The sequence below is a fragment of the Dreissena polymorpha genome, chromosome 1, assembly GCF_020536995.1.
Source record: "Dreissena polymorpha isolate Duluth1 chromosome 1, UMN_Dpol_1.0, whole genome shotgun sequence".
In the NCBI taxonomy this organism is placed as follows: domain Eukaryota; kingdom Metazoa; phylum Mollusca; class Bivalvia; order Myida; family Dreissenidae; genus Dreissena; species Dreissena polymorpha.
The window spans coordinates 175,690,469-175,714,035 of record NC_068355.1 but is presented as its reverse complement, the minus strand read 5'-3'; the positions used below and the strand labels follow the sequence as shown (position 1 = coordinate 175,714,035).

At 34.0% G+C, this 23,567-nt stretch overlaps 1 long non-coding RNA gene across 2 annotated transcripts; it reads left to right on the top strand.

Moving 5' to 3' along the window:
* Window positions 1–1,581: 1,581 nt before the first annotated feature.
* LOC127862617 (uncharacterized) lies at window positions 1,582–23,016 on the top strand. Of its 2 annotated transcripts, none has more exons than XR_008040706.1 (3): window positions 1,582–2,174; window positions 20,496–20,648; window positions 21,884–23,016. It is a non-coding gene; the product is annotated as an uncharacterized LOC127862617 (long non-coding RNA). The 2 variants fall into 2 exon arrangements; XR_008040705.1 differs by lacking the exon at window positions 1,582–2,174 and adding an exon at window positions 15,542–16,117.
* Window positions 23,017–23,567: the final 551 nt, after the last annotated feature.

The following is a 23,567-nucleotide window of genomic DNA, read 5'->3' as shown; positions in this document are numbered from 1 at the left end:
TCTCCGCCACCTTTAAAATAAGGGGGCAGTTCTCCGGGGGGCAGTTCTCCGGGGGGGCACTTCTCCGGATACCGAAATTTTATAATTCCGAAGTAATCTTATTTACTATGAGCAATAGTTTAAAGCGGTATACATCACCCAAATAACGCAAAGATAACGGTCCAGTGACTTCGTACATTAATCTGAAAGGTTTTATGATCGTTATCAGGTCGTAAAACACATCTGTTATGTGTCACCGGATTAACGGACATTGGTTGATTACCCGATAATATGCAAGTATCCAACAATTTAGATTCATTATTTATGGGGAAATAAAAGCTGCCTGACCTAAAAAATGTAAGACACAACAAATAATTATATTATAAGTTTACTTACCAGAATCACAGCCTAAGTGTTGCCATCGCTCGCAGGCATCGCAAGAAACAGCACGTTGCCTTTGCCCAACTGTCTTTCCACAATGTATACAATTTGCCACTTCTGCCATTGCAGAAACACAAACACAAAACTAACTAACACTAGAAAATTATTGTATCCGACATCAAATAAGCACATATATGTTTGAACACATGGCAGATGCACTGAAACCCACACAACTATATAGCAATCGTATTCCAAGTCACAAATAGTATTGTCCGACACAAACAAAACACATACTTTGGGCTCATTCAGATACCCTCTTTATATATAGTCAGCCCTTATAATTACTTTGCAAACAGCATTGTTGTCTGGGTAAGCGTGTAACCTTATTTATTCTTTAATCACGCCAAACTGTCATACCGTTTGTCTTATTAATAAATCTTTGACCAGACAATGAAAGCATGCCGGCTTAATTAATTTTCGTCAATTCACACGTTTTCAAAACATAACTAACACAAAGACATTCCATTATTCTTTAATTAAACCAAACTATCATACAAAATGTCTCATTAAACAATCTTTGAACAGAAAATGAAAGCATGCCGTCAAAATAAACGTTTAACATTTCACACGTTTTCAAAACAAGACGAACTAAATGGGGCTTATTTTAATAAACACAATCATAAAAAAGCTAATAACAATTTATTACTAAAAGCAATCCGGTATGTAAACAATTATTGAATTACAAAGTTTTACAATATGAAATGAAAAAAAAAAATCATACAACTACATTTCCTAAAAACAATAATCACGAATATTAATACATTAAACTTAACAAATTTTATATGAACATAATTTCTATAATACTATATATAAGAAACAAAATTGGGGCGAGTTGTCTTTCGATTGGGGCGAGTTGTCCAACATATTTGGGGCGACTTGTCCAGATTTTCGGGGCGACTTGTCCTGGGGCGAGTTGGCTTTGGGGCGAGTTGTCTGGCTCCCCATTATTTATATATAGAATACTAGGTCGGTGCCGAATAAAGCGAAGTTTATTTTGCGAGGCTTAGAAAATCTGAACCACGAGCCTTGGCGAGTGGTTCAGATTTTCGGGCCGAGCAAAATAAACTTCGCTTTATTCGGCACCGACCTAGTATTCGATTTATCCCATCATCTTTCTTATTCGTTAACTATTTCTTTTAAAATAGAATAGGAAAAAAAACTACACGGAAAATCCCGAAGTTATTTTAAGCAAACAGTGTTTTTCGACCTTAGCTGTAAAGAGGTCCGCGTAAGAAAATAGTACCAGAATATTTCAAGCAAAACAATAACAATTCATTTATTTACAAGACAACAGCCACTTACAAATGTTACCAAAACTCAACCAAATCAATAACAATAACCAAATTATATTTATAGCGATGTAAAGAGTCAGGTTCATTTAGAATTTGTTTTTCTACACAGTAGGCCGAGCACGTGAGTCGACTTGGCGTGTAGAGCAAATCGATGCTTTTTGTCGGATTTACGGTGTGTTAAAGGTGTTATTGCAATACTGGATTAGTTATTGTGTACATGAAAATTCTGGATGTTGAACGTTGCCCCGAAGAACTGGGATTTAAATGAGCTGGACAGTGACTGCTGAAAGCTGTACTGTGGCTGTGGGTGGGGAACTTGCACTTGTGTTTCGGGTAGAATTTCCGCTTCGGTCTGATGTTGTTCCGGCTGGCTAGGGGGCTGCGTTGACGAAAATGTGGCCGTGCTGGTGACAGAGTGTTTCCTTCCTTGAATTGGATCTGCATTTTGACCATGGGAGGCAAGTATGTTGGAACATTTTATTCTGTTGCTCATGACTTACATTTGAGTACTTTAAAATTGACTGTACATTCTTGTGTCCAGTGACAGACATAATTTCAGTGGCTGGAATGTTGTGTTCTCTTACTCCTATAAATATGAGGTCGACATCGACCTCATATCGTTTAACGTTATTTTGAAATAGCATCGTTCCGACATGAATTCATGTCGGAAGCTTTAACGGCATCAAATTCATATAACAGCACAGAATAATCATGCAATAAATTATTAAACATAAAATATAAACATTATTTTACTTATTGCATTAGAAAAATGTTTATACAAACTTACAAGTAATGATAGTCCAGACCTTAAAACACTACCACTGTTCAAATTCCATATTGTTGCCATATAGCACTGTGTAAATTGAAAGTTGCATAATGTTACCTCATTGGTCGGTTATAAATACATTGTTTCTCTATATATAGTATTTGATTTAGACGAAAATAATAATTTAAGTGGAATGTCATATTAGTTTTCCATTAAAACTTTGATCTTGCCGTGTGTGTTTATGGACGTTAATAATTATGTTATACTTATTTTTGTATTTCATTAAGAATTAGAACGTGTAGCCCTTTTTGTTAACTGTTTTTAGCAAACGATTCGCGGCTTAATAAGACACGGAAAATAGTTAAAGCGACACTTTCATTTAAAGGTTTAATGTGAACAATATTAAATGAAACCTTTTTTGGTATTAATATATTTTATTGACGTGTTAAATTCGATACTTGAAAAGGTGTTTAGTCTTTAAAAAGATGTCGCTGATATTGTTAATTTTAATAACTGTTAATATGCTTAATGTTGTATAAGAAATCGAATAGTTTCACTGAGTTGTATTCCCGCCTAAAATCCGATATCGTAAAACGCGCAACGGTTAAGAATAAGGTCTGAATAAGTTTAGGTATTCAGATCCGAATATCAGCAGCTGTGCCAGCTGGGAAGCCCCCTTTTGGCTTTAACAACCGCAAGCGAAACAACATACTTTTTTAAGTCTCTCACTAAGACTCCATGATCACAAGTATAGGTCCCTGCTGTGGCGTATGACACCATAGTGTTATTTAGTATTGGTCGGCACAGTATCTGATCATAAAGAGATAATTGGTTTGTGCTGAACACAGGGCAATAAAACCTACAGATCTATCAATAAACAAGATTATTGAGATATCTTTTATTGAACACCGCGATAAAAATGCTCAAACCACGGACTCTAGATTACACAGATAAGAAACATGGCAACATTCTCAGAATCATCACTGCTATATGTGTAATCACCTAACAATTCGTCTAAAAATAATTTATATATTTGAGTTGAAGACGATGTACTGTTGCATAAGTCTGAATAAACTATCTGTCTGCCTGTCTAAATCTAAGCCGTCATCGTCCCAGTGAAAAAATCTGATTTTGAATAGTTGGACATGATGCCCTGATGTCAAAATACGAAATGACCCGCGTAACACCGACCGTGATTTTCAAGAATCTTTAATAAATTGATATTTTAAGGTAAATAACATTTCATATAATTATACATAATTCCCTCCTTGATAATTAACAGCAAACGATGAATGTTTTTGACACCCATTTTATTTCAAGTATGCATGCAAAGCCGAATAAAATCGAGAGGATCCGCTATATACGCTGTTTCATCATAAATTTATCACCCTTTCTGTGTTATAAACAAGAGCTGAAATCGTTAATTTATTAAGATGTATTTATAATAAGCTTTATTGATATGTTTCGTGAACAAAATACCACAATATATTCCATAAAAAATATAATAATCATGGCAAAGGAAATTCAATGGCCGGTTTCTAAACAAAAGCATAATCGCCAAGACCGTAGCATCAGTTCAGTGCGTTAGGAACGCGCGCTTCTTTCTTCCGCCTTCATTCCTTAATTACTTTCGGTTTTAAACAATTTTTTTCTATCGTATACAGAATTCTATTCTCCTAAGCAAGATGTAATTTTTAAAACTGAACTCCAAATATAAACGCTACAAATTGGTATTAAGTACGAACATGTCAACCGTAAATCTAGATTCTAAAACTCCAAAACGGTATAATATTTGCAAAAGTTTAAGTTATAACTCGCCGGGCTGTCGAAATCAGAAGAACGCTACAAATTGGTATTAAGTACGAACATGTCAACCGTAAATCTAGATTCTAAAACTCCAATACGGTATGATATTTGCAAAAGTTAAAGTTATAACTCCCCTGGCTGTCGAAATCAGAAGAAAAACTTAATATATGTTTGTATATCTGTTTACTACGTAACGTAAGCTTTCTAATGATATATAATTTGTCAAAATCGGCCGAGAAATGAAACTTTAATTCAACAAAAGACGTGAGTGGGTACATCAAAATGTATAACCTCGGCGCTTCGCTGTACGCTAATTGTACAAGATCGATAGCCACAACACGGTAAAACGCGCGGTGGTTAAACATAAAATGTGTATTTCTTGGGTTTATCTCGCTATAAATCCATTAATAACAACGGGAGTATACTAAAACGTATATTTTTTTAAAGAGGAATTAATAAGCAACAAGATAACGTATAAACCAATAAAATCGGATGAATAGATTTTGCATAAGATTGAATTTACGACAGTAAGGGTCAAATACTCGAATCATCTCCTATCAATATACACTCCGTGATACAACTGGTAGTTTAAACACACACATATAGGTTTCATTTAATTAAAAAGTACAGAAAGCTAAAAAGTGATGTGGTTTGTTGTACAACAACAATTGGTTTTGTGTAACCTATTCAAAAAATAATTTCGTTCAAGATAATTCAATGTAATTCTATAAACGACAAACACACTTCGTGTGTTGTGTATGTTTATTTTTAAAAATGTACATAAGTGGTTTAAAAGCACAATTTTTACACATTTAAGAGGTAATCGCTCACATTTATGTCTAATTAATTATAATTTTATGCATTAGCAAAGATTTAACGAGAAAAACTGAAGTTTAAGTTGAACTCAATTTGCTACAGGAAAACGACGGTAGCCGTTTAGACGTAAGCGGGGTAGCTTACGTCTAATTATTTGGACTAGTGTTCTCTAAGCTTTTGGACCAGGTGCTTGCGAGTTGAATGATTGGTCAGGCGTTTTTCAACTGGTAGCCCGGCTTCAGTTGCCATCATCCTGAGCATTTTGCTCAATTTATTCATCCCAATTTTTTGACGAATGAACCATTGCACGCTTTCTTTGTGATCAGACTCGGACTTCTGCTTCATTATTGTATTTGGAGCGAGATAGAATGGGTCGTTCACATCGAAAAAATTAGCTGGGCGTTTCTGTGCATAAATTTTGTACAAAGCGACTGGGTTTCTGGGGTCATTTTCATTGGTGGCAAACATTTTCGGGGTGACTCTTCTAACATCGCTCAAGTTTTCTCCAGTTCTAGTCTTGGTTTGACGTTCATTGAGCTCCAAGTACTCGGTCCCATCAGAAGATATTTTCAGTTTAATATCCCCCCATCTGTTTGGAGAAAAAAAAATTGTAAATATTACAGTAATTTATTACTTATTATTTTATGCTTTCCGGTGGTTTATAGAGAAATATCAGTGAATTAAAACTAATAATTTCACTGTTTCAAACAATAAAAATTTATAGTGAAATTTATTGATAATTTTCACTGTTTACTGTGAAATGATGTCATTTCTTTGACGAAACGATGTCATTATCCCAGCACAATTCTTTAGTTAAGCTCGTTCGTTAACAATGAATATTAAGTGTGAAAAAAGCATAAAATAAAAAGAAAAATGTGTTTGATACGTTGATTTACGATTTTAATTTACTCGTGATCATAGAAAATATATATTTTCATTTTATTGTGGCCACTTGTGCGGCACTCATGAAAATATTATTTCCCAAAAAACCTGTCACCCACTACCTTAACAATCATGTGCGGAATGGTACAAAATTATACTGTCCAATTTGCGCAGTATGCAGTTTTGCTAAAATTTCAGTAATTAACAGACGACCAAATTAATGAATTTGTATATTAAAATAGTTCATAGTTCTACTTCATATAAATTGTTTATGTTTGAATAGCTGTTTCAGTATCATAAAATAAATATTACATGTTTGACAGGGTGACAGTAAATTTGTCAACTTTTGGTAAAATACTGTCAATCGAGGTGAAGCGGAGGTTGAAATTTCATCAAGTTGACAAATTTACTGTCACCCTGTCTGACGTGAACTGTAATATTTATATAATATTTAATTTGTTGCTGTTTTTTTCAGATTTTTTGTGTGTGAAACTTACCAAAACTTACTTTATGCAAAACAGCGAAGTTTTTAAAAAAAAATTGTTTTTAATTTAAATTCTGTTATTTCAGGTATCAAATTGATTATACCTAAGGCTGTATTGTTCCTTTGTGCCACGCAAACCAAAATGCAAGCAGTTGTTTAGCCACATGGTGTGGACAAGAGCTTTTGGACTGTTAGGACCTAGGACACCCTTCTGCCACATTATATCTATTTCATGGTCGGTAAGTACGTCTGCCTCACATGGCCGGTTGCCCTTTCCCTAAATAAAAGCAAAGGAGGTTTAGAAAAAGAAAAACCCATTATTATTTATAGCGTTAGAATTTTAAAAATTATTTCTTTATTCGTCCTTATTTCTAGATTCACGCGAAAAATCCCAATCAACTGAATTTACGCACACAAATTCCAGATTTGTTTGGTCCCAGGTACTTTTCAAAAAGGCAACAAACTTGCTGTAAACTGTGAAAATCAGTGTTGGCTTAAAGAAATACTGCAGTCAGTATACAAAAATATTATCGTTTTGTCAATATATCACAAACTGTCATAGTTTTCATTAACCCTTTCAGTGCGGGAACCAAATTTTGAAGGCCTTTGCAAACAGTTTGGATCCAGATGAGACGCCACAGAACGAGGCGTCTCATCAGGATCCAAACTGTTTGCTATTCTGATAATATTCTTTGAAAAAAATCGAAGAAAATGCTAATTTTAGAAATTCAGCAGACGACATTTTAGCACACAACAAATTTCCCAGCATTCAAAGGGTTAAATAATTCAGTACAGTGTTGAGTTATGAATTTAATACCAACTCGCAAAATCAAAAACAGTCTCGCAAATTTTGCAGGAAACATAAAAAAGTTCGGACATTAATTTAGTACTATTAAAACAAAATCAAAAGTTCTTAACATGCACATTTTATTTCTGCAATCATACAAATATATCAGTTCCTTGGACCATAAGGGCATTGTTTTCGAATATAAGTGTGTCGTGTTCACTCAGAAAACAAAGTTTAAGTGTCAGTTTGGGATATTTTTAATGGGTTTAAAACTTTTCAAATATTGAAAAAAATCAGCTATGATATCGTGTGTTGAGTGCGACGTCACCAAAATACAAATCAACGGTTAACTTTACTTCATCTTTCGTATTTTTTTTCCGTCTGTAGGCAAAAAGAAACTAATTATGTTTGGCTTCGACGCCATGTCTGTTCAAGTTCAATGAACAAATGTGAATAGTCAACTGTTTCACGTTCTTTGTTCCAATACTATCCTCGTATCTGTACTATAAGTATACCAGTCTACATACAAGGTGTGCGCTTCCGCATACAGGTATTCAGACGTTCTATAAATTGACCTACGCAGGGCTCGAATTTAACTTTTTTTTCTACTTGCAAAAAATTGCGAGCAGCTTTAATACCAACTCGCAAAATCAAAAACATTATCGCAAATTTTGATGGAAACATAAAAAACCCTTGGTTTTTAGTTTAGTTCTATTTAAACAAAATAAAAGTACTTAACATGTATACACATTTTATTTCTGCAACCATACAAAGATATCAGTTCCTTGTACCACAAGGGCCCACATTAGGTTGATTGACCATCTTCATCTATAACAAGTTTTAGTCTTATTTTAAGTTATTTTTTCCACTAATTCACTGTTTTCATAGAAGGATTTAAAATCTGTTTTTTCTAACTAAACGGTTAACTTTGCTTTATCTTTTGTATTATGTATATTTTGTGTTATTTCCGTCTGTGGGAATAAAGTGACAAGTTATTTTTCGCTTCAATGAACATGTGTGAATAGTCGACTGTTTCACTTCCTTTGTACCAATACCATCCGCGTGTCTGTATATACCAGTCTACATACAAGGTGTGCGCATACGCATAAGGGTTCTTGGGCGTTCTATAAATTGACCTAAGATTTAGTGATCATGTGTCGAGCAGCATTATACCTACTCATTTCTTTTCACTATTTACTTGCAAAAAAATACTAGTGGCTTAAAACTTGACTCGCATTCGGTATTTTTTACTCGCATTTTGCGAGTGTGCGAGTGTTAATTTCGAGCCCTGAAATGAGCTTTCTTTGATTTATAGCGTGACATAAATATGTTACGACTCTGGTTGACTTTCGATACGGGGTTAGCTTCAGCGTACAGGTCTGTCAATACTATATAAACTGTACGCTGAAGTTTCTTTAGCTACAGCCGAACCAATCATTGGACGAATTATCACATTGTCGTGCTGTGGTAATTTTTACGTAATGGCTTATAATGGAATATATCGTAAACAAACTATAGAATTAATTATGAAAAGGGCTTACCGAACATTCCATCGTATTTTTTGCAGAATGGAGATTTGTGTTCGTTTCTCGGAAATTAACAACCAACCAAATATTCCCGCGATGTCAATGTTTTATGTAGTCGTGAAAATAGCGTTTTTTTTATAATTCGTTACTCCGCATTTCGTACCAAAAATAGGAAAACAAAAAAATGTAAACAAATTCCTTTTTCCAAATCAGTAACAGCTTCATTGCTATGCGTAGTTGTGATGAGGCAAAAATAATCATTGAAAATAATCGTGACTTATAATATCAGTTGCCACATAATCACATAATTGTACAACATTAGGAGCCCTTTTGTTCCCTTCGTTAGGGATATGACCGAAGAACGTAAAGGACTCAAATCGCTGAAAGAGCAATAATTTAACGTATGAGTTTGATCCTAAACCATTCCAAAAATGTAACAAATATTTAATTGTCAAAATATCATATTCAGTTATGCGCGTTGTGACTGGTATAGAAGTGGTAGCATAATTTGCTCCGTGTCCTTTCTGCACTAGAACATCGCGTATAAATTATCATCCGCAGGCGTGATCCGTGATCATTCCATTTAAAACCATAACGATTACAAATAATTCATGTATTCATTATAATTAAAAGCGCTTATATATCACCCATTTATACAAATTTTCTATTCGACCGATTTTAATGCTTTTTTTGCTTTATGCTCTCTAATAACAGTAACACGGGTTATTATAAAAATACAAAACATGGTATTCATAATTTTATTTTATTAACACACAGCCTTGTTTTGCAAAATTGTTGCGTTTAAATTAGTTATTTGTATAAGCATGACCGCGCCGGTATTGCAAACACATATGCAACAGTCCATTATTTGGTTACCAGACAACTCGCCCCAAAGCCAACTCGCCCCAGGACAAGTCGCCCCGAAAATCTGGACAAGTCGCCCCAAATATATTGGACAACTCGCCCCAATCGAAAGACAACTCGCCCCAATCGAAAGACAACTCGCCCCAAATAAAAGACAACTCGCCCCAAATTAAATGACAGCGTGCAACGAAATATTTTGTCATATATATAATACTCTTTTCGGAAAAAAATGTATTAAATAACATTTTTGACTTTAAAAGGAATGCTGAATACATAAAACGAATAATACATGGGGAAAAAAATAAAATTGAAATGTGTTATATTCATAATTTTATTCATAATTTATAACAATTACAGACTCACGATACTAACATTTGTTTTTATTGAAAACATACAAAGCATCAATTTTAGCATATTAAATGAAATAAATAACACAGATTTATGAATGAAAAGACAATTCAAAATATTATCAAACATTTCCATTTATTAACTCATTTTAAAAATAATTTTAAAACACAGTTTGTAATGAGCTTTGATGAATAATATCAAACATTTCAAACATCCGTAATAATTAACACAAACTTTCACAAAATATTATCAAACATTTCCAACATCTTTAATACTTTTAAAACATTACAAACACAGGTTGTAATGAGCCATGATGAATATTATCAAACATTTCAAACATCCGTAATAATTAAACACAAATTTTCACACAGAAACAAGCTTTTAAACACAATGGTTGAAACATTTCTAACAATCAGAAGAAGAAAAAAACAACAAATGAGCAATAATTTATTTCAATTCAATCTAGCAACTTTCAGGCAGGCATTTGGTCCGTAAATATTGAATATTATCAAACATTTAAAAAATATAATAATGGTCAAACATTACAAACACACAGTAACTTTCACACACAAACAAGCTTTTCAAAAACAAGGGTTGAAACATTTCCAACAATCAGAAAGACATCAAATGAGCAACGTTCATGCATTTGGTCCATAAATGCCACTGCATTTCCTCAGTAGGCCGTTGACTGACAATTCTCCGCTCTCGTACGCTTCCCACAGCTTGAAGATTTTTCCCTGGAGAGACTTGTTCTTCCTTCGTTGTCGCCTGGATAGCTTTCCTTCTGATACCATCTTCACCTGTGTTGGGAGAAGGGAAGCCTCTTCACAAAGAAGGGTCAGTAGTAGGTGGAAAGGCAAATTGGCTTTCTTGGCGTGCTGATTTAGTTTCAAGTGCCACCCTTCACAGTCATTATTTGTTCGGACACTCCGACCAAACACGCTCCAATTTTCAGGTCCCCACACCGAAGATTTAAGCCATGTCCTGTCCACATGGCTCTAGCAGGTCGGCCAGGCGTTCGTCTGTTGTTTTTTTCTTTCAGTCTGAAACAAATAAAAATGAATCAGTACTATTACAAGAGACCAGTAATTTGTAAAGTAATAGTCTGAACGGTTTTTCGAATTATTTCTAAATAAGTGAAACGTGGCCATCCAGTTATTTTTTGTATTTCTTTGTGTATTTGTCAAATATATAATCTACCTCATAATCGCTGGTTCCACATGTTCCGCTGGCAGGAACGGTATAGACATGACCTTGCGGACAAAGGTGAATACAGTGTTGCGTTGACTGTAGGCGCTCTGTAAAATCAATGAAATACTATATAAGTGATATGAAACATCGACATTTGTATGTGTTATTTTTTTCCTAGATTTATATAACGGCGAAAATTTAAATTTTCGTAAGTACAATCATAAAATTATTCATACAAATTCATAGTATGAACATTCAACGACAATATGGGATGAATATTTTATAACAATTATACACATGTGTAAACGTATCTTTAAATGACACATTTTTATTTATATGTTATACATGTTATTAGAGTTAAGCAGTCAAAAGTATAATTTAAAATGCCAATATGGGTGTAAGACTCGCGTTTCTGACTTGTATGTTTACATCTCGGGTACACCATATGTATGACACCTACTGTTTGATGTTATCTATTACAGTAATTGATAGAAAACACTTATAGATTAACACGTCTGTAATTCTCAATTAAAGGTAAAGTGTGGCAATCGTTATTGTTGTAGACAACATCGGCTCATGTTTGTATCTCGGGTACGCCCTATTTATGACACATATTGATTGATGTTATAATTTACACTAATTGACAATAATTGGTAATAAAAACTACCGGTATTAATAGAAGATCTATCAATATACAAAGATTCGTGCCAAATCTGAAATTTATACTTTATTAGAACATTTTAATACAGAAAAAGATTTAATTCAAGCACGTACACAGTATCTTTAAATAAGAATCCTTAAATGTTAAATGTTCTTTTTATAGGAAAGCTTAAATGTTATTTATCAGTAGTAATAATAATTAACTTAATATATAATTGTTTATTAAAAGTTAGATCTCATATATTAAACTCGCATCGAATATGTTAAGAACATTCTCCGTAAGTAAACTAAATTCTATGAATCACATTTCCTTGACATGCTTTTTAATTGAAATATGTATAATGTTTATATGGCTATGTACTGATTGTATTCGACAATCAAATTGTGTGTCTGTCTGTCTTAACGATTTTTTTTTATTATTCCGTTATCAGTTTAAAAATGATGGTATTAAGATGTTACTAAACAGTAAATACCCAACGCGCGGTCCAGTGCAGATTAATGCATCTGTCCGCTCAATAAATAATGTTATACACTAGGTATTCTGTGCATTTATAAACGCGTAAAATTCCTATCAATACAGGTAAAGTCATTATTTTATGTGGATATCACAGTACAGTTAATAAATTTCTAATCACAGCATACGAAATTTTAGGCTCTAGGAGAAGTGCCCCCCCCCGGAGAACTGCCCCCCAAAGATTTTTCACTGGGCGGAGAACTGCCCCCTCACTGTTTTTGTATAGGGCGGAGAACTGCCCCCCTGCTGATTAATAAGGGGCGGAGAACTGCCCCCCTGTCAGAATTGATGACCCGGAGAAGTGCCCCCTAATTAAAGAAATAGCGGTGATATATAAAGCGAGTATTATAATGACAATAACGCCAGTAACTTTCTTGCTATTATGTATGGAAATTGAGTGAAATTTCAAAAGTAATATAAAGTTGTACAAGTAATGAAAGTTTTAAAACGGCATAAAATACCTACCTCGGCATGGACGTCGTCACGTCGCCAACTTTATAATCACGTGATTTTCGTCAATGTGAACAAAGAAAAACAAATAACTTTTTGCTAATAAAAAGTTTTCGCGGCTGAATTATTTGATATTTTCCCCGTAATAAAAACAAACAATTAGCATGCAATTTAATCCATCCTTATGCCAGCTGAAAACAATAATTTATTTGTTTGTTTTCGCCAATTACGGATTTGGACGGTTCAATATAATAAACCCGTATGCGGCTTTATTCAAAGCTAACAAGTTCTTAACAATTAAGGTCGGTCCGGTCTACCAATTAAAAGATTAAAAGATCGCGGTACTTATCGTTAACGGTAACAAGTTCTCTGCCTGCCTTATTAGCTGCTAATTAAAGCAACTGTTACCGATTTTGTTTGTTTGGCATGTCGACATGATCTGCTCAAAATGCAAACTGCGGACGACTCGACAGTCTGGCGATGCTACCGACGGATAAGGTGCTAGAAGACATGAATTAACTAAACAACATAAATAAATTGCTTATAAATTCAACTTCACTTCATTTTTTTCTTCAAGTCAGCTAAATTATTGCCTTTGCCTTGCCTATTAATTTACTTTTTTATATGTCAATTAACTTTTTTTCCATGGGTCAATACTACTTTATAATGTAAATTAATTCCGATGTAACTTTTCCTCCATAAGTACCGAGTTGCACGTCTATATTTAGTTGCAACACATTGCCAGTATTAACACGCACGCGTTTCCTGTGTGGATCTCGACTATGTTTCGCGCTCTTATTAAAACACGACTTTTACAAGGCATTCATGTATAGTGAGTGGTGCAGATGCGTACCAAGGGCCTTAAACAGTATTATCACATACCTCTAGACAATTTGTGTTATTCAGTTCGATAAATGGTAATATACTTGTACTGAAATTAAATTGTTACCGGATAAAATGTGTACGGCGATAACGTAAAATTACCCGTAAGTATTGTTTTTACTACGTAACTAATAACTAATATGACACCGGGGGGCAGTTCTCCGCCCCTACAGATTTGATGGGGGGGCAGATATCCGCCTACTAAATTCTGACAGGGGGGCAGTTCTCCGCCTCTACCGATTTGATGGGGGGGCACCTCTCCGCCACCTTTAAAATAAGGGGGCAGTTCTCCGGGGGGCAGTTCTCCGGGGGGGCACTTCTCCGGATACCGAAATTTTATAATTCCGAAGTAATCTTATTTACTATGAGCAATAGTTTAAAGCGGTATACATCACCCAAATAACGCAAAGATAACGGTCCAGTGACTTCGTACATTAATCTGAAAGGTTTTATGATCGTTATCAGGTCGTAAAACACATCTGTTATGTGTCACCGGATTAACGGACATTGGTTGATTACCCGATAATATGCAAGTATCCAACAATTTAGATTCATTATTTATGGGGAAATAAAAGCTGCCTGACCTAAAAAATGTAAGACACAACAAATAATTATATTATAAGTTTACTTACCAGAATCACAGCCTATGTGTTGCCATCGCTCGCAGGCATCGCAAGAAACAGCACGTTGCCTTTGCCCAACTGTCTTTCCACAATGTATACAATTTGCCACTTCTGCCATTGCAGAAACACAAACACAAAACTAACTAACACTAGAAAATTATTGTATCCGACATCAAATAAGCACATATATGTTTGAACACATGGCAGATGCACTGAAACCCACACAACTATATAGCAATCGTATTCCAAGTCACAAATAGTATTGTCCGACACAAACAAAACACATACTTTGGGCTCATTCAGATACCCTCTTTATATATAGTCAGCCCTTATAATTACTTTGCAAACAGCATTGTTGTCTGGGTAAGCGTGTAACCTTATTTATTCTTTAATCACGCCAAACTGTCATACCGTTTGTCTTATTAATAAATCTTTGACCAGACAATGAAAGCATGCCGGCTTAATTAATTTTCGTCAATTCACACGTTTTCAAAACATAACTAACACAAAGACATTCCATTATTCTTTAATTAAACCAAACTATCATACAAAATGTCTCATTAAACAATCTTTGAACAGAAAATGAAAGCATGCCGTCAAAATAAACGTTTAACATTTCACACGTTTTCAAAACAAGACGAACTAAATGGGGCTTATTTTAATAAACACAATCATAAAAAAGCTAATAACAATTTATTACTAAAAGCAATCCGGTATGTAAACAATTATTGAATTACAAAGTTTTACAATATGAAATGAAAAAAAAATCATACAACTACATTTCCTAAAAACAATAATCACGAATATTAATACATTAAACTTAACAAATTTTATATGAACAAAATTTCTATAATACTATATATAAGAAACAAAATTGGGGCGAGTTGTCTTTCGATTGGGGCGAGTTGTCCAACATATTTGGGGCGACTTGTCCAGATTTTCGGGGCGACTTGTCCTGGGGCGAGTTGGCTTTGGGGCGAGTTGTCTGGCTCCCCATTATTTATATATAGAATACTAGGTCGGTGCCGAATAAAGCGAAGTTTATTTTGCGAGGCTTAGAAAATCTGAACCACGAGCCTTGGCGAGTGGTTCAGATTTTCGGGCCGAGCAAAATAAACTTCGCTTTATTCGGCACCGACCTAGTATTCGATTTATCCCATCATCTTTCTTATTCGTTAACTATTTCTTTTAAAATAGAATAGGAAAAAAAACTACACGGAAAATCCCGAAGTTATTTTAAGCAAACAGTGTTTTTCGACCTTAGCTGTAAAGAGGTCCGCGTAAGAAAATAGTACCAGAATATTTCAAGCAAAACAATAACAATTCATTTATTTACAAGACAACAGCCACTTACAAATGTTACCAAAACTCAACCAAATCAATAACAATAACCAAATTATATTTATAGCGATGTAAAGAGTCAGGTTCATTTAGAATTTGTTTTTCTACACAGTAGGCCGAGCACGTGAGTCGACTTGGCGTGTAGAGCAAATCGATGCTTTTTGTCGGATTTACGGTGTGTTAAAGGTGTTATTGCAATACTGGATTAGTTATTGTGTACATGAAAATTCTGGATGTTGAACGTTGCCCCGAAGAACTGGGATTTAAATGAGCTGGACAGTGACTGCTGAAAGCTGTACTGTGGCTGTGGGTGGGGAACTTGCACTTGTGTTTCGGGTAGAATTTCCGCTTCGGTCTGATGTTGTTCCGGCTGGCTAGGGGGCTGCGTTGACGAAAATGTGGCCGTGCTGGTGACAGAGTGTTTCCTTCCTTGAATTGGATCTGCATTTTGACCATGGGAGGCAAGTATGTTGGAACATTTTATTCTGTTGCTCATGACTTACATTTGAGTACTTTAAAATTGACTGTACATTCTTGTGTCCAGTGACAGACATAATTTCAGTGGCTGGAATGTTGTGTTCTCTTACTCCTATAAATATGAGGTCGACATCGACCTCATATCGTTTAACGTTATTTTGAAATAGCATCGTTCCGACATGAATTCATGTCGGAAGCTTTAACGGCATCAAATTCATATAACAGCACAGAATAATCATGCAATAAATTATTAAACATAAAATATAAACATTATTTTACTTATTGCATTAGAAAAATGTTTATACAAACTTACAAGTAATGATAGTCCAGACCTTAAAACACTACCACTGTTCAAATTCCATATTGTTGCCATATAGCACTGTGTAAATTGAAAGTTGCATAATGTTACCTCATTGGTCGGTTATAAATACATTGTTTCTCTATATATAGTATTTGATTTAGACGAAAATAATAATTTAAGTGGAATGTCATATTAGTTTTCCATTAAAACTTTGATCTTGCCGTGTGTGTTTATGGACGTTAATAATTATGTTATACTTATTTTTGTATTTCATTAAGAATTAGAACGTGTAGCCCTTTTTGTTAACTGTTTTTAGCAAACGATTCGCGGCTTAATAAGACACGGAAAATAGTTAAAGCGACACTTTCATTTAAAGGTTTAATGTGAACAATATTAAATGAAACCTTTTTTGGTATTAATATATTTTATTGACGTGTTAAATTCGATACTTGAAAAGGTGTTTAGTCTTTAAAAAGATGTCGCTGATATTGTTAATTTTAATAACTGTTAATATGCTTAATGTTGTATAAGAAATCGAATAGTTTCACTGAGTTGTATTCCCGCCTAAAATCCGATATCGTAAAACGCGCAACGGTTAAGAATAAGGTCTGAATAAGTTTAGGTATTCAGATCCGAATATCAGCAGCTGTGCCAGCTGGGAAGCCCCCTTTTGGCTTTAACAACCGCAAGCGAAACAACATACTTTTTTAAGTCTCTCACTAAGACTCCATGATCACAAGTATAGGTCCCTGCTGTGGCGTATGACACCATAGTGTTATTTAGTATTGGTCGGCACAGTATCTGATCATAAAGAGATAATTGGTTTGTGCTGAACACAGGGCAATAAAACCTACAGATCTATCAATAAACAAGATTATTGAGATATCTTTTATTGAACACCGCGATAAAAATGCTCAAACCACGGACTCTAGATTACACAGATAAGAAACATGGCAACATTCTCAGAATCATCACTGCTATATGTGTAATCACCTAACAATTCGTCTAAAAATAATTTATATATTTGAGTTGAAGACGATGTACTGTTGCATAAGTCTGAATAAACTATCTGTCTGCCTGTCTAAATCTAAGCCGTCATCGTCCCAGTGAAAAAATCTGATTTTGAATAGTTGGACATGATGCCCTGATGTCAAAATACGAAATGACCCGCGTAACACCGACCGTGATTTTCAAGAATCTTTAATAAATTGATATTTTAAGGTAAATAACATTTCATATAATTATACATAATTCCCTCCTTGATAATTAACAGCAAACGATGAATGTTTTTGACACCCATTTTATTTCAAGTATGCATGCAAAGCCGAATAAAATCGAGAGGATCCGCTATATACGCTGTTTCATCATAAATTTATCACCCTTTCTGTGTTATAAACAAGAGCTGAAATCGTTAATTTATTAAGATGTATTTATAATAAGCTTTATTGATATGTTTCGTGAACAAAATACCACAATATATTCCATAAAAAATATAATAATCATGGCAAAGGAAATTCAATGGCCGGTTTCTAAACAAAAGCATAATCGCCAAGACCGTAGCATCAGTTCAGTGCGTTAGGAACGCGCGCTTCTTTCTTCCGCCTTCATTCCTTAATTACTTTCTTTTTTAAACAATTTTTTTCTATCGTATACAGAATTCTATTCTCCTAAGCAAGATGTAATTTTTAAAACTGAACTCCAAATATAAACGCTACAAATTGGTATTAAGTACGAACATGTCAACCGTAAATCTAGATTCTAAAACTCCAAAACGGTATAATATTTGCAAAAGTTTAAGTTATAACTCGCCGGGCTGTCGAAATCAGAAGAACGCTACAAATTGGTATTAAGTACGAACATGTCAACCGTAAATCTAGATTCTAAAACTCCAATACGGTATGATATTTGCAAAAGTTAAAGTTATAACTCCCCTGGCTGTCGAAATCAGAAGAAAAACTTAATATATGTTTGTATATCTGTTTACTACGTAACGTAAGCTTTCTAATGATATATAATTTGTCAAAATCGGCCGAGAAATGAAACTTTAATTCAACAAAAGACGTGAGTGGGTACATCAAAATGTATAACCTCGGCGCTTCGCTGTACGCTAATTGTACAAGATCGATAGCCACAACACGGTAAAACGCGCGGTGGTTAAACATAAAATGTGTATTTCTTGGGTTTATCTCGCTATAAATCCATTAATAACAACGGGAGTATACTAAAACGTATATTTTTTTAAAGAGGAATTAATAAGCAACAAGATAACGTATAAACCAATAAAATCGGATGAATAGATTTTGCATAAGATTGAATTTACGACAGTAAGGGTCAAATACTCGAATCATCTCCTATCAATATACACTCCGTGATACAACTGGTAGTTTAAACACACACATATAGGTTTCATTTAATTAAAAAGTACAGAAAGCTAAAAAGTGATGTGGTTTGTTGTACAACAACAATTGGTTTTGTGTAACCTATTCAAAAAATAATTTCGTTCAAGATAATTCAATGTAATTCTATAAACGACAAACACACTTCGTGTGTTGTGTATGTTTATTTTTAAAAATGTACATAAGTGGTTTAAAAGCACAATTTTTACACATTTAAGAGGTAATCGCTCACATTTATGTCTAATTAATTATAATTTTATGCATTAGCAAAGATTTAACGAGAAAAACTGAAGTTTAAGTTGAACTCAATTTGCTACAGGAAAACGACGGTAGCCGTTTAGACGTAAGCGGGGTAGCTTACGTCTAATTATTTGGACTAGTGTTCTCTAAGCTTTTGGACCAGGTGCTTGCGAGTTGAATGATTGGTCAGGCGTTTTTCAACTGGTAGCCCGGCTTCAGTTGCCATCATCCTGAGCATTTTGCTCAATTTATTCATCCCAATTTTTTGACGAATGAACCATTGCACGCTTTCTTTGTGATCAGACTCGGACTTCTGCTTCATTATTGTATTTGGAGCGAGATAGAATGGGTCGTTCACATCGAAAAAATTAGCTGGGCGTTTCTGTGCATAAATTTTGTACAAAGCGACTGGGTTTCTGGGGTCATTTTCATTGGTGGCAAACATTTTCGGGGTGACTCTTCTAACATCGCTCAAGTTTTCTCCAGTTCTAGTCTTGGTTTGACGTTCATTGAGCTCCAAGTACTCGGTCCCATCAGAAGATATTTTCAGTTTAATATCCCCCCATCTGTTTGGAGAAAAAAAAATTGTAAATATTACAGTAATTTATTACTTATTATTTTATGCTTTCCGGTGGTTTATAGAGAAATATCAGTGAATTAAAACTAATAATTTCACTGTTTCAAACAATAAAGATTTATAGTGAAATTTATTGATAATTTTCACTGTTTACTGTGAAATGATGTCATTTCTTTGACGAAACGATGTCATTATCCCAGCACAATTCTTTAGTTAAGCTCGTTCGTTAACAATGAATATTAAGTGTGAAAAAAGCATAAAATAAAAAGAAAAATGTGTTTGATACGTTGATTTACGATTTTAATTTACTCGTGATCATAGAAAATATATATTTTCATTTTATTGTGGCCACTTGTGCGGCACTCATGAAAATATTATTTCCCAAAAAACCTGTCACCCACTACCTTAACAATCATGTGCGGAATGGTACAAAATTATACTGTCCAATTTGCGCAGTATGCAGTTTTGCTAAAATTTCAGTAATTAACAGACGACCAAATTAATGAGTTTGTATATTAAAATAGTTCATAGTTCTACTTCATATAAATTGTTTATGTTTGAATAGCTGTTTCAGTATCATAAAATAAATATTACATGTTTGACAGGGTGACAGTAAATTTGTCAACTTTTGGTAAAATACTGTCAATCGAGGTGAAGCGGAGGTTGAAATTTCATCAAGTTGACAAATTTACTGTCACCCTGTCTGACGTGAACTGTAATATTTATATAATATTTAATTTGTTGCTGTTTTTTTCAGATTTTTTGTGTGTGAAACTTACCAAAACTTACTTTATGCAAAACAGCGAAGTTTTTAAAAAAAAATTGTTTTCAATTTAAATTCTGTTATTTCAGGTATCAAATTGATTATACCTAAGGCTGTATTGTTCCTTTGTGCCACGCAAACCAAAATGCAAGCAGTTGTTTAGCCACATGGTGTGGACAAGAGCTTTTGGACTGTTAGGACCTAGGACACCCTTCTGCCACATTATATCTATTTCATGGTCGGTAAGTACGTCTGCCTCACATGGCAGGTTGCCCTTTCCCTAAATAAAAGCAAAGGAGGTTTAGAAAAAGAAAAACCCATTATTATTTATAGCGTTAGAATTTTAAAAATTATTTCTTTATTCGTCCTTATTTCTAGATTCACGCGAAAAATCCCAATCAACTGAATTTACGCACACAAATTCCAGATTTGTTTGGTCCCAGGTACTTTTCAAAAAGGCAACAAACTTGCTGTAAACTGTGAAAATCAGTGTTGGCTTAAAGAAATACTGCAGTCAGTATACAAAAATATTATCGTTTTGTCAATATATCACAAACTGTCATAGTTTTCATTAACCCTTTCAGTGCGGGAACCAAATTTTGAAGGCCTTTGCAAACAGTTTGGATCCAGATGAGACGCCACAGAACGAGGCGTCTCATCAGGATCCAAACTGTTTGCTATTCTGATAATATTCTTTGAAAAAAATCGAAGAAAATGCTAATTTTAGAAATTCAGCAGACGACATTTTAGCACACAACAAATTTCCCAGCATTCAAAGGGTTAAATAATTCAGTACAGTGTTGAGTTATGAATTTATACCGGTATTTGCTTTCATTTAAAGTGGCTATGCACGATTTTGATGTGTCTTAAATTGTAATATATTGCTAAAAATATTTTACAATAACACAAAATAGGCAAGAACAATTATGCATTGAAGACAAATTTCATAAAATGCAGCAAAGCCAAATAAGCCCCCCCCCCTGAGCCGATTGAAACGGAAGATTTTTTGTACATTATTTCCTACAATAAACCAAAGCATTTGTCTTTTAAATATGATTGCAGTTAGTGTTCTTGTGTGGTTTGAACAAATATCATTGCAGGAAATTAAAATGATTTGTAACACTAAATGTAGATTCACAGCGTACATGCATGACATACGTACTGGCAAATTCGACTGTACAGACATTTTCGACTTCAGAATTAAATATCTGGCTTGTTTCGCATTTTTTGACACATGTTCTTCTTATATTTTATTTTAATTTATATTAATTTTAAATATATGTATAAAAAAAATTTTTACACATTTAATACAAATTAATAAATATTTAACAAAATTATGCATTTCCATCTTTAAAAAGAAAGTTATTTTTACCTGCTTTTTCAGGCTTTTCTTTTTAGCATTGTAGGTTTCTCTTGTCAGAGAAAATTGTGGCCCTTTCTCATTCATAATGCTAAAAGGGTATTTGTGTCTTTTCAGCTTCCGGTCCAGGCTACTGATGATGGCCCGGATACTTGTCGGCTCAAACTCTGTGCCATCTTCGCGTTGCAGGGATAGAATGAACGTTGCAATATGCTCGTCAAGGAAATCGACATCCAACTGATGCATTTCTCTGGTCTCACCCTTTGTCAGTAGAAACCTCTGGAACTTTTTTGTGTCATTTAATGTTTTTTTTGCTGTGTTTTTGTTTTCTTCTTTTGTGATGTACTGTCGGACTTCAGAAAGCTCTATGTTTTTAAATTCATTTGGAATTGACTGGTTGAGATGTTTAGCTTCATTTTGAATTGTAACATTTGTGTTATTTTGATCATCACAATTTGACTCAGGGGCATTATTCTCAGTTAAATCCTCATCAAATTGAAGTGCATTTATTCCATATTTTTGCTCAAATTCTTCCAAACTTAATTCCACAGCATTTGAAAACAAACCATCCCATACTACATCAAAATCACCTGTTTCTTGGTTGAACATTGTTGTCAGAATTTATTTCATTTGATGAAATATGTTTTGCTGCAGTTTTATTTTAATTCTTGATTGTGTATTATTTATTTTTTCATTATTTCAACCACAATTGACATTTAAGACTTAAGCAGACGACTTGATTTGCTGCTGACTTATTTAATAAAATACATGAAATAAAAAAGAAACATTTCATATATTTTAAATATTTATTTCCAAACAATTTATTTCCAATTAAATGAAAATAATATATTTTATTATTGCATTGTGTTGATTTTTAGCCATTCATTGACAAGAAAAGTCACACACAAGGTAAACAATTGCTAACTACTGAACCGTGATACAAAAAGTAGTCCCTCGTAATAATGACGTCATGAGGACGCGCACTTAATATTTGTTAACAATGTTGTTATTTTGCTGTTTGTGTTGCATTTTGTGTTTCAAATATATTACATCTTGGTATCAAATTGTTTGTTTTGTTTAATCTGATTCGATTTTACTAAAACTGATTACTTAATAGTTGATTCCGAGTAATATGACCATTCTCCTCACATAACAGTCCGCCGCGCCGGACAGCTCTACTTCAGCACTGCCGAAATAGAGGAAAATTTATTCCACAGGGGTTTATTTCGACAATGCACGTCTGATGATGGGATAAAAAGAAATGTGACTTTATCATTAAGTGATCACATGAAATTCACACCGAAATGATATACAATCAATGCTTACAAAAATTGTCATCATTGCCATCATAGTTCCTCATTAATTTAAGTACTATGTATTAACATGTTATATACATCATTAGGAACTCATCAAAGCTATATGTACAAACACATTTTTAATTTTAAGTATATTCACTTGTGTTACACGGACAAAAGTTGTTAAATTCCTATTGTTTAAATTACATGACATAACATCATTGGATTAAGGATACTTGTATTTGTTATACATTTCAATTATTAATACATTAGTTTAAACCGAGTTCCGAATAAGAAATTCCCATAATGTTGTTCATGGCGTTACTCCGGCCAGTAAGATTTGGTCACGTATTGGTTGAAATGTTTATCTCATCGAGTACATGTATTGCCTTTGTTGTAAAGATTATACCGCACGGCAGTCCGTGGTAATGCAACATAGGTTTAGCAAATTAACATGAACAAAATAAAAGGTTCCTCACAAAAGAAATCAATTTAACACTTTTCCC